The following is a 13,581-nucleotide window of genomic DNA, read 5'->3' on the forward strand; positions in this document are numbered from 1 at the left end:
TATAATTTTGAAAAGACCCCTTCAAATATTAAATAAAATGACGTAGTTTTAAGGTGAGACAATGGACAAGATTCTTTCGATTTTTTTTTATTTTTTATAAAAAGTTTCTTTTGTTTTAATTTTTTAGTAAAAGATTTGTTTTAAACCAAAACTAGATGATAAACTACAACATTCTTCCAAGTTAAATTTTTAAGAAAGTTTTTTTTTCTATTTTAATTGTTTAGTAAAAGACTCATTTAAAACCAAAATACATTAAAAAGTTGGTTAATTTTAAAAATATATAATAAAACTTAATTATTTACAATCCGTATAACAAAAAGAAAAAAAACCGTTGAAGCTCACAGTTATATTTTGATAAATTACGATGTTACCCTTCTTCATCCTCACGGACAACACTTCTCTTTCTTCATATTCCTTACGGGCAGTAGGTTTCGATAATAAGTTGCATTAGGGTGGTAGGTTTCGACGGTAGGCATAGGACGCTTCTTCTTCATATTTCTCACAATAGGAGAACCTCTTCATTGAACCTTTTGTTGCGGTTATGAGCTGCTAACATGTAAGAAGAGGTCGCTTTCATAGTGGTGTCTCCAATGAAATCCTTTTATCATGGTTGACTTCTGAGCATTAATTCTCATGTTTGTTGTAAACAGCTTAAATCTTTCAATGGTTTTTCTTGATGTATCTCTGATTATATTCCTTAGAACTTTCTTGATAAAGTTTTCCTCATGTCGCATACTGAACTTTTGTGGATGTTATACTACACGGGAATTGTGACTCTGATCTCCTCCTAAGCTATGAGATAAGACTATATGCAGTAAGAGTTGTCAAGGCCGAAAGTATTTCTCACGACTTGACATGTGTTAATGTGTCTTAAACAAGTGTTGAGGAAGTTCCTATGCATTCACAACTAGGCAGCGCAAAAAATATTTTGACGCATTTTAAGTAAGGCGAGTGAGGCAGGCGAGGGAAGAAAGTTGAGTAGCTGTGATGACTCACTTTCTCTCGGTTAGTTAGCAGGCACTACAAGAAATCTGACCTTTAATGTCACTTGGCGACCGACATCTTTGCGAGCGTTATTAAAGGGCTTTAATGTCGGTTGGGCTTCAATGTCGGTTATAAACCGACATCTTTGAAGGTGTTATTGAAGGCCTTTAATTGCGGTTCATCTTTAATGTCGGTGGATAACCGACATTAAATATGTCTTTAATGTCACTTATGATACATCTTTAATGTCGTTTTTCCACCGACATTAAAGATGTCTTTAATTTTTTTTTAACTGACATTAAAGTTGTCTTTAATGTCGTTTTTTCAAATTTATTTTCATTAAATCCTTGCATTATTGTCCATTTTGTATGACACCGAATAGTTAAAAATGAAATCTTTTATTTGTACATATACAAAATGAAATCTTAATAATGTGTACATACAACTTGGCTCCAAACACAAAGAAATTATGAAACTTAATTATTATACACTGATCATCCTTTGAGGAAAAAAAAGAAAAAAAGAAAAAGAATATATTGAGAGAGCAATAACTAAAACTACAACTAATAGCAAACTAGAACGCTTCACAAATGACCATCTTCAAGATCTTGTCACAAAGATGAGGGTCTGGCTAATTGTACTCATTTGCAACCATTTCTTCTATTGCAGTCATTTGTTTAGTGATAGCTCCCTGTAAAATACATCAAGATGGTTGAATTGATAAGTAACAATGTTATGACCTAGTTGCTAGTAGAAATATTCACATTTGATTACTAATTAAAAAAAGCAAATGGTTGGTTACCAAACATAACTTTTATTATTGCACAATGCGAAAGGATCTGAGGGTGGTTAGATGGATCGATGGCAGCAATCGGAATATGCAAAAGAACCCAAAACTTCTTTTTCTTTTGAAGGAAATTAAAAACATGAGTTAGCATAAATATTTCAATTTCTCATTATCAATAAATTAAATTAAGAGACTAAAAACTCACTCCTCGATTAACTACATTAACTAAAGCAACAGTCATTATAGCTATTTAAGTAAATCATAAGAGAACTGAAGATGATGATTGACTATATTAGTTAAAAATCAAGAAAAATAAAAAACTTCAGACTTACATGGATTTATCATAGCAATGAAACTCAACAATCTCGGGAAACATCCATCTTCCATCAGCAAAAGGATGTGCAGGATACCTGTAAAAGGTCCCTCTATATAAGTCCTCAAGCAACAACTCTGAAGTTCCCGTTTAAATATCAATAATTATTATAAAATTACCTAAGCTCTCCAAAAGAGCCAAGACCAATGCTTTTCCTGTATCAAATCTCCAACTAAGTGACCAAAATTCTTAACAAAGCGGAATATGAAGTCTTCATAGCACTGGAAAGCATATCGTGACTATAAAATAGAACCACAAATCAGAGGTAAAGATATGATCACATTCGAAAAGAGTTTGTGGGATTACAACATCAATCGAACTTTCAGCACAATGATAGTACAACAAGATCAAAATGAAGAAAAACAGCTCATCAATAATAGTACAACATCAATCAAACTGATCATTCTTTTTATAATTATTCAAACGTTTTGACTTCACTAGAAGAATTTTGGCCTTTAATGTCGGTTTAAAACCGACATTAAAGGCCTTTAATGTCACTTAGCAACCGACATCTTTGTGAGCGTTATTAAAGGCCTTTAATGTCGGTTAGGCTTTAATGTCGGTTTAAAAACGACATTAAAGGCCTCTTTAATGTCGGGTTAAAAACGACATTAAAGGCCTTTAATGTCAGTTTTCAACCGACATCTTTGATGGTGTTATTGAAGCCCTTTAATGTCGGTTTAAAAACGACATTAAAGGCCTTTTTAATGTCGGTTTGTCAGTTTTCAACCGACATCTTTGATAGTGTTATTGAAGCCCTTTAATGTCGGTTGAACTTTGATGTCGGTTTAAAACCGACATTAAAGCCTAGTTTTTGGATTCATTTTTACAAATTTATTTTTATTTAATTGTTACATTATTGTCCTATATACCGACATTGGATCAATGTAGATAAATATGTTTTTCACACGCCAACAAATCAATGAAATTCATATTATGTTAGAAACTATAATATTTGTCTTTTACATTTGAATACACAAAATAAAATCTTAATATTATGTTTAACATTCTACAATAGTACATGAAAAAAGATTCTAATACAAGAATTAAATAATTAAAAATCCTAAATGCCTTCTCAGTCTTCAATTTTCAACGGTCGCTTGGCAATCTCTACACAATCGCTTAGCTTTCAACCTGATATGACTTCAATTATCTACAAACAATATCCAAATAAACCATTTATTTAGAATAACAAAGCTGTTTGAAGTACTAAAATTGCGGAGAAGGATGAAAAGTTTTTAAGATTTTATATCCACACCCAAATCCACATAACTCTCTTTAGTCTACCTCATCCATCAGGCTTTCCTAAATCTCTTCAATCTATTATTAGAAATATTCCATATATGCAATCATATACAATCCTTTTTCCAAATAAAAAAAAAACATTTTATGTGGCAACCTATGAACTCTTGTAATTGATTAGCTCATAATATTGCCCGCCATATGAATAACCAACATTTTTTTACATAACATTATTATGAAAACCAATATCAATCTATAAAGAAATAAGCAACATCAACACAATAAGTTGAAAAGTAAAGCAATCATATTTTTATACCTTGGGTATGGAGAACCTTTGATTGGCTTTTGGCCATATTTCCTCCATGAATAATCATCATATCTGCTAGCTTGTTACTAATCGTGGGCACCTTAATCGACCGCTTCACTCTATGCTTCACTCTAGTGTTATTAAAGGCCTTCCCCTTTCCTACCATTGCATTTCATAACAAAAATATCAACACAAAATACACAATCAACAACCAACAATTCATTCTAAGATTCTTGTAATTATGAATAAAATCATCCTTACTCTTGGACTTATCAGGATCAAGAAAGTGAATAAAAATGATTGCTTTACTTTTCAACTTATTGCTCAATTATCATAATCGGCACATCAAGTAGACTCTCATTTATTAGATGCTCAGTTATAGTAACTTCATTATCTGCTGATACTTTAAGATGAATAAAAATGGAAACAAAAACCTTATGATTCAAGAGAATGAGGAGGAAAGCTTTACATACCTTTAGCTCTTCTTCTTACATTTCGAATGATAAAAAAGCTGCTCGAAGCCAAGAAGATTAATACTGATATGATTGGCACAACTACTAGAACTATTATACTCTTGCTTTCACTTTGTTCTACAATCGCAAAAACATTAAAAAAAGACATAGATTTTCATACTGTAAAATATCTCAAAACTACTTTACATAGCCTAAGTCCTAATTCGGAACCTTCAAGTGGTAAAGCAAAGTATGGACTTTTATTTGCTTTCAAAGAACCAAATTGATTAACATTATATTGGACTAATGGTAAATTTTCAGGCTATAATGAATTGATGACAAAATTGAAAAATAAAATTTAAAATGTTTGACTCATTTGAACTGTGCAGTGAAGAACCAATGCTGAAGTTGGACAATATGATATTGAAAGAAGATTATGACCCAATACAACAGGTTCAAGATCAAGAACATAAAGGTGCAATAGACACTTTATTTACCTTCCCATCTTGTGATACTTAGCTTCAGCACAACCCTTTCTCCTTCATCACTTTAGTTTTCTTTGATTAATTAGTCCATAAATCCCTTAGGAGAAGAAAAGGTGAGTCATTTATAAAAGAGAATGAGGTAAGATATGAATAATTTACACCCTTCTCCAACATTCATTCCATGTACTTAGATATATCAATATACCAATTCATTAACTTTGTTCGCTTTTGTTGAACCTGAGATGAACAGAATGATATTAAAACCATTTAACATTAGTTATAAGAACTCAAACAACATGCACAGATAACGGCGCCAATAATAAAATGTAAAATTAGTATGCCAATACTTGATAGAATAGAAACGTAAATCATCTTTCCCCAAGGAGCTACCTTCAATTGTCTTTCATGCAACTTTGTCTCGTTTAAAAGAAGTGCCTCCTGAACAGCTTCGGCTTCAACAAACTCCACATAAGCAAAGCCCTTGGGATGACAAAATTTATCCGTGAGAATAGTAACCCTGTTGACAGTACCACAAGATTGGAAATGCTGCTGCACTTCTTCAGGTGTACACGCATAATCAACTTGCAAGTCCAATTCCATCTTAAATGTTATTTAATAAAACACAAACTAAATCATAAGCAAAGCATGGAAACGATAGCAGTATAATACCAAAGAGGACCAACTTAAAAAGTATGAATATTTTATTGCACTCAAAACTAATAAACAGCTCAAACAGGTTGATTGATTCTCCTTTAACCTGATGGACTATGTGATCCTTTATCTTAAAAGTTAAAAACTAGAAAAGAAGATGAACCAATCTTTGTGAACTGCTCCTAGAGCAACAGAAAAGTTACGGAATCGGTGTAGGATATTTACTCCAACATCAGTAATCGATGGTCATGTCAAACATTTTTTTTAAAAAATATATTTCCGTATGCATCATGACTCATGCCAATCCCAACTCTATTATTTGGCCACTTGAAAAGAAGGCAACTAAGACAAAAACTTAAGCAATCAACATTTTAACATCTGCCTGTGACTTGTCTGTCATCCATAAATGTGTAGTGCTATTATGATTTATGAAAGTTAATTTTAGTGTATGTCTAGTAATTAGCACTTCCCCTCAAGCACTGTCCAGTGTCCACTTCTAGAAATACATAGTTCATTTGCACCAAGCATATCTCTTTCGGATATGATAAACTTTATGAGCAATTCTCATCTCCCATCTCCATATATCATAAAAATATCCTAACTACTACTGAAAACTCTCCACCACCTCAAGCTGTGATTTAATTGACACTAAAGTCGAGGAAATCACTCATTGGTAACTGTATTTGCAGGAACAAGTGACATCTACGTAAACCTAATCTTCGCCTAGGATATGCTCATCTACAGAAATTAACAACCAAACAACTTAGCAAGTAGTGTAAACTAAATTTGTCAGGTTGCAAAAGAAATATTATCAAGATCAGCATGCTTGTGAAATAGCATTTGACCAACTACACGAAGAATAACGTGCTTATATCAAGACCATAGATCTCATCTCACGTTGCCAACAAATACAGATCGCGAATCTGCCTCTTCTTTGCTTTCTTGACTTACAGCCGAACCAGCAGGATCTGTATAAGAAATTATAATCAGGCAGATTGAAGATGCTACAGTAGCTTCATACGAACTTCAAAATCAATTTAGTCGAAGGTAATTCGAGATGGAGGTAAACCTTGAACGGCGCCCATTTCCTTTTCTACCTTGGCTTGCATTTCGCGAAGAGCAGCTGCTTCCTCCTCCATCTCCTTCAATCTCTTCTTCATCTCGTCCAGCTTCTGCAACATCCACAGAAGACAACAAATTCACATACCACGCAGATCAAGCTTCCATTACACAACTGTATTGGTAATGGATCTCTATAGTTATGAAATAGAGGACAGAGGGAACCTTGATGGCGTCGTCATCGGCGGCAGACATGTCAATGTCACCCTCTTCGACCGGGATGTATTACTAAACAAATTGAATTTGCTTTGGATTAAGGTTCAAAATGTATTACTCCAAATCCAGTATGAACTCTAAATTAGCTTCCAAGAAACTCATAATGTTCGTTTATCAATATGTATTGAAGCAAAGCAAGTTCTTTCAAAAGTTTTTTTCAAAAGTCTTTCAACCAAAAAGCAACCACATTCCAAATATCCTGAGAATCTATTTTCTGTTAATCTTGTACAATATTATTGAATAATAACTTGAATAATCAGAATAGAGAGTTCCAAAATTATATACTCCCAATAATACAAACAAGGAAAATAACAGAAAAGGAAAATCTAGAAATGAAAATATTGATTTGATTATAAACCCTAATTATTTTAACAGCCTCCCTCTTCGCATTACAATCGAAACAGATCTGAAAAAACAAAAAACAAACATAATTAATCTAGTGCAATTTTTGATCCAAATCTGAAGATGAATTAGTCACACTTACCTTGTTCTCCGACTTGGCCTTTAGCCTCTTGAAAACTACGTTCTTGTCAATGAAGCTATCAGACGCCATTGAAAAGATTAATGTGAAAGAAATATACTGTTTGACCTTGTTTTAGTGTGAAAGAGATCAAATCAGTGTGGGAACGTACGTGGTGGAGCGAAGTTGGGGCGGCCATTCGTGGGGATCTACTGCGCGAAAGTCTGTTATGGACATCAGGGAAGGGAACGTCGTCTGTGGTGGCGCCGACAAGTCGATTGATATCCCTATGGTGGCGCGACCAAAGCTTGTACGTGAACGTCGTCTGTGATGGTCGAATGTCGTCTGTGCCTGAACGTCTGGTGGTGGAATGTCAGCCGAAGCTTGTGCGTAACATCATCTGTGCGTGAAATTGGCGGTCGACGAGCTTGGGTAGAGGAAGGACAGGAAGAAGAATGGGAAAAAGAAAAGAAAGAACGTATGGGAGGGAAAGACGACCCTAGGGTTTTTGCTGAATTAAATTGGGGAAAAAAAGAGAGAGAAACCATTGACTTTTTACAATATTAAAAAAAAAATTAAAAATGAGCTTTAATGTCACTTTTAAAAAAGGGAGAATGTTTAATGTCGGTTTTAAACCGACATTAAACATCCGCTTTTTGAAAAGCGACATTAAAGTTCATTTTTCATTTTTTCCACTTGACATTAAAGCCCAGATTTCTTCTAGTGCTTGTACCTAAAATGGAGTAGACAAGCCACCTGCAGACAACTCAAAATCATTTCATGCTATAATATATAATAGACAAATAAATCATTTAATTACTAAGATGGTGAGAACTTACAGAGAAGCACTTGGATGATGGAACCCACAAATTTGAACTATCAGTGTCAAAAACAACAGTAACTTCCCATGAACAAATTCTCCTTTAGTTACTTGAAAAATATAAGTGCATAAAAAAATCCAAGCATCTAATAAGTGACCACATCTACATTTCTTGTTTTGTTATCAACTTCTGTTCATGTTTTTCAAAAACCAAGTCAAGTTTTGAGAAATAGTCACCACCATAATAGTCTTTTTATTGCCAAACAAAAGAACCAAACATAAAGTCACCACCAAAACAGTTTTTTCTTCACATAATTAAACTTCCCGCTTTTCTAAATTGTTAAACTAAGTATTTGAAACAACACCACCAAAAAATATTTCTAAACCAAGTGCAACCACATAACAGTCTTACCAAGATAATATTGTAACTTGTTCATTCAAGTCTTCCTAAAAAACAAATTGAGAAACATGGTAAGATAAACTTTTTTGTATAATACCTTCAATTCCAAATAGTTGATTGAAGCTTGAACTTGAACCATCAATTTCCTACATATTATTTGGTGCTTGTGATTTGCTTGATTACACAGATCAGAGAACAATATATCTCTTGGTTGTTCTTATGGCTAAACAACAATTATTACAATAAAACCATCAAAAACAAGAATCTGATTTGAACAACATAACTACAGTATGAAAGCATTTACTGCAGCTGAGCTCTGACTAGGAAGAACCTCAAGGATATCACCAACTTCATATTCTATTACCTAAAATTAGTTCAAAATGCAGTCATTGCAACATATTATGAAAACAACAAAAAAAAAAGATAATAATAATGAATGACCAAAAGGTGGAAATTACCAACTTACCGAAGAAACAAATTCAAATTCGAAGTGGCGCACATCCTTTCCAGAGCCTACTTTACTCAGACACTGATTTTTTATCTACATGAAAAACAGATTGAGATTTTGGAATATGACAAGGAAATATTGTTAACAACTCTCAGGATAAAAATAAAAATTTCTACAAAATTGAAGGTTGAACGACTTAATAAACATACTTATTAAGTAATAGCATGCTTATATATGTACTTTAAATACCTTCTCTGTAATTGCATGCTTATATATGTACTTTTATCCTATATGTTGTTTATTTTCTGTATTATTATTGATTTCTGTTGAGGAATTTGATTCTTTTTAAAAACTTGTCAATTTTATTGTTTTTATTATCATTTGGGTGCACACAAAAAACACGTATAGATGATTATAAACATAATATATACAACTCAAAATTATATAAATTTAAATCATCAAAACTCAACTGTACCATCAAATATGTATGGTATGAGATATTTAGAAGTTCAATCTTCACATCCTATAATTGTAAAAAATAAATAAATAAACACTACTATGAATAAATTATTGGTATGGCTAAGTATCAAAAATAGTTTATGTACAAAGCTCTAGCACATTATTGATCTGGTGGATTCAAGTCAATAAAAAAAACGTTAGATTGCTAGCTTATCTTATAAACTATATCCTCAATAACCTCAGACCATTTTCTCTTTCTAACCAATAACGTAGCTAACGTAGTATTAGTGATCTATGAAAATTTATGTGTCTATTATATATTAGTTGCACACTTTTGCTTGTAACTATTCGTTTTAGAACATCCTCCGTGTGAAATTAACAAAAAGATGGGTTCCCATCTTGCAAGCATTCATGTCTATAAGGGGGAAAAGAATGACAAGAACAGAAACCTAGAAACCATGGAGCAAATCCATGCCAACTTTTTCATCAAACAAAAGGGCTAATATATTTCTGAGACTAAAACTAAAATGAATTTGCGATAATTTTCCTATACTAAAATGAATGAGCTACTCTAATAAATTACCCCTGAAGAATGGTTTCTATTTGCTAAAGAAATAAAACCCTAAAATTTTTTAATGGCATCATCCTGACTTGAGAAAGTAGATTTGGCAGGTTGGTTTATATGAAATTTCCCTTAAAAAATTTTTAAATGTAGCAACTTCATTCTCTTCCCACTCCTTTTGATTTAAATACCTTTTCCACCACGAAGGACTTCGGAGTTTGGCCTGCAAAATTCACAAACAAAATTAAAAGCTAAATGGGTTATTACTAATTAGTAGGTTAAATTCCAATGCACGTAAGATTAGTAATTTTTTATTACCAATTGCCTAACTTGAAGATAGTTTGGATAATTGATTGTCAAATACCAAGTATAAGGTTAAAGCTGCTCTAGAAAAGACAAATATTGCCTCCCAAAAAGTAGTATATAATTCTACAATTTCTATTTTAATAAACATAACTTTGTTCTTGCTTCGCCTGACCTGACTGTATGTCGCTGCCTGCTGGAATCTCCCTTCTTCGCCGGAGGATGATGATACCCAGATGATGATACCGCATTTCACTCGTTCTTTAAGGGAATCGTTGTCGTCCGGCACCGTGGCCACAACGGTGGGGTTTATTTTGGGTTTTCCCTCTATGTGTGATTCCACTCTTTGTAACGTACAAATTAAAGCTGATGCAGATTGTAAGCTGAAAAAGGGCCAAAGAATGTATGAGATCGATTAAGAAGAGAGAAAAATACAGATTTTAGAAGGAAGAAAGGGGTCAGACGAAGAAAGGGGTCGGCTGGACACAGTGGTGGCGACGGTGAGCACAACGACAGGACATAGACGACGACAAGGATGGAAGAAACTGATGTATGCTGTGGTGGTGGCGGCAACTGTCGAAGAAGAGAGGGAAGAAAGTGATGAGATTGAGAAGGGTGAAAGAAATTTGAGAAAGATGAAAAATCGTGTGTGGGAGGGTTTGTGAAAAGAGTAAAGTAAGAGAGAGAAAGTTGAATTTTTACAAAATTAAAAAATAAAAATAAAATAAAAATGGGCTTTAATGTCGGTTCTAAAAAACAGGGTGTTTAATGTCGGTTTAAAACCACCATTAAACATCCGCCTTTTGAAAAACGACATTAAAGCCCATTTTTCATTTTTTCCACCTGACATTAAAGATCAGATTTCTTCTAATGAGGGCACGTGTTAGGTTAAAAGTTAAGCATGGTTAAAGGAAATATTATTAAGTAGGTGCTGGCGAGTTAAGACGAGTTTAAGGATGATTAATCCAATTTAGGATTAGTATAAACAGTCCTTGTGAGCTTAAAGGAAAGTTACAAAGAAGATCTGAAAAGTGCTAAAGCTCTGTCGAAAGAGAGTCCAAGCGAGAAGAGGAGGTATTAGTTATCCAAGAGTGTTTTTAAAATGTTTTGGAAACCAAAATGATTTTTAACTCATATTTGAACTATTAAGTATTGATGTAAATTCTTTAATATTCGCATTCGATTTGTAAATGGATATGTTTTGAAAAGGGATTATGATTTATGTTTTGAAAAGTATACCCTATGCGATGAATGACTTATACTTGCTTCGTGATCTGCTGTAAGATTATCCTATACTTGCTTTGTGATATGTATAGGAAAACACTCTATACATGTATGGTAAGTGGTTATACTTGCAGATGCGTTGAGATTACTCAACACAACTATAACTAGGTGATGAGAATATATGAATGACATCTCAACCGAGGTGATGGGTACATTTGTGATACTTGTGAATTTATGCCTTATAATTTATATTGAAATGATTTACGTGTGGAAAAGGTGAACTTCCAAAGAAAATCTTTCTTGTCAATCGCATTGAGCTTGCTAAATGAAGTTTATGATTTATGCGTTGTGTTTGTAAAAACCTACTACTGAAATGAAATGTGTGGAAAAAATTCCCCTCACTAGACATTTCGTCTAATCTTTTCAAATGTTTTGTTCCCCTCTTCCCCAAGTAGCGAAGAACGTCCAGTGTTTGACTTGCATCTTGTTTGCTTGTGATACCATAGTTGCATTATATTTTAATATCTTTTTAGTAACAACCTACCAGTCGGATTGCATAGCAAATAGACTAGTTAGGTGAAAGGGGGATGTTTTGTAATCAAGTTATCTGTACTTAAGCTATTTTATATCTGTATTTCACTTCAATCCTAAAATCTTTTGTAAACCCTATTACTCGTTAATGAAGTATTTTCTTTCTTAAGATTTCAATCTAAATGCTTGAAGTGTTTATGAGTTAGCCATATGAGTATGTTGCATGCCTTTGATGAAGTTAATTCATGCAATACAAACATTAGGCGATATGACTTCTAGTTAGAGTCGATTCATTTCATTGAGTAAAGTTTTCTACTAAATTAACTAAGTCTATGGCACACATGAAAGAAGTAAAATAATGTGAGGGAATTTCGCGTACTAGGCGTCCAACATATTATCTCGTGAATAGATAGACATTGAGTGTCTAGACTGTCACACTTTCACTTGGTCGTGTGGAGTGGTTTTAGGCGTGGTGTGACAGAAATGTTATTGAAAAATGGGGAGGACCGGCTAAAACTTTTACTCTTACTGTGATGATGAGTTGCTAACATGTAAGAATAAGTCACTTTTGTAGTGGTATCTTCAATGAAATATATTTGTTACACTTGACTTCTAAGCCTTCATTCTCCTCTTGGCTGAAAGCAACTTTGATCTTTTTATTTATTTTGCTTGATTGGATTTTTTATTATAGTCCTTAACATTTACTTAATGTACTTTGCCATTATTTTTTGTAGCATAATACGATCAAAGCATAAACTGTTACTGTAATGATGAGCTATTACATGTAAGAAGGTGTCGCTTCTGTAATGGCATTTTCAGCAAAATCTTGTTGTTACCCTTGGGCCTAAACTATTTACTTGTTTTTACTAAAGAAATATTTAGATAAATGATTGAATGTAACTACAAGATTTCACAAATCTCTTAAATTGTCGATTCTTTTCATTAATAAGATTTAGCAAAATTGTTGGACCAATTTGACTTTTAACATTAAATTAAAATAAAAAACTTATAAGAAAATCATTATATTTATTTCCCATAAATATCTTGGACTCTATTTATTATGGATATTAAAACTGACATATTTATACTATTAATTATTTAATATTTTTCTTTTATTTAATTTATCTGATTGTATTTATGGGTGATCATAACTAATTATGATATATATGATATATAATTAGAAAAGTTGTATTTTGCAGTAGCTTTTAAATATTTTAATTTATTTTAATATATTTGAAAATGTCCCTATTTAATACAAAAATGGTATATATTTGAAATTAATAACTAAAGTAAATAAGTGTACAAATATAACAATTTTACAATATATTATGTTATATACCAAATAATATATGAGATGTATATTTTCGAAAAACTATAGAATTTATAGAATAAAAAAAAATGGAAAAAATGTACATACATTTCTACAAAACTCGAGTAGCATAAAAACATAGGAATGAAAAAAAAGGATAAAATCATGTAAAAAAACCATATAACAACGACAATAAAAAAAATTGAATTTATATGGGAAAGAAAAAATAAACCAAATATTTACAATTAAAATAAAATATGTACTATCTCACAATAAATAAATCAAATCTCATACAATTAAAAAAATATATGTATGTATGTCATTCCCGGTTTCAATTCACTCTATGCGATGGAATGGAGACACAACCGCCTAGACATCTTATGCCAGAACTCGTCGCAAAGTAATCTCGATGAACGTCTAGTAAGTAGAATAAAAAGACAATCGCAAGA

General features: G+C 32.5%; 1 long non-coding RNA gene and 2 other non-coding genes across 3 annotated transcripts; 2 read left to right on the forward strand and 1 right to left on the reverse strand.

The window, feature by feature from the left end:
- Positions 1–532: 532 nt before the first annotated feature.
- LOC127150107 (small nucleolar RNA R24) lies at positions 533–626 on the forward strand. Its single transcript, XR_007822124.1, has one exon. It is a non-coding gene; the product is annotated as a small nucleolar RNA R24 (small nucleolar RNA).
- A 5,410-nt stretch (positions 627–6,036) lies between these two features.
- LOC127149775 (uncharacterized) lies at positions 6,037–6,583 on the reverse strand. Its single transcript, XR_007821452.1, has 3 exons — positions 6,566–6,583; positions 6,351–6,453; positions 6,037–6,249 (listed from the first exon to the last, which is right to left on the reverse strand). It is a non-coding gene; the product is annotated as an uncharacterized LOC127149775 (long non-coding RNA).
- Positions 6,584–12,350: 5,767 nt separating this feature from the next.
- Positions 12,351–12,444, forward strand: LOC127150106 (small nucleolar RNA R24). The gene has a single exon (XR_007822123.1). It is a non-coding gene; the product is annotated as a small nucleolar RNA R24 (small nucleolar RNA).
- Positions 12,445–13,581: the final 1,137 nt, after the last annotated feature.

Source organism: Cucumis melo, chromosome 6, assembly GCF_025177605.1.
Source record: "Cucumis melo cultivar AY chromosome 6, USDA_Cmelo_AY_1.0, whole genome shotgun sequence".
Classification (NCBI taxonomy): Eukaryota; Viridiplantae; Streptophyta; class Magnoliopsida; order Cucurbitales; family Cucurbitaceae; genus Cucumis; species Cucumis melo.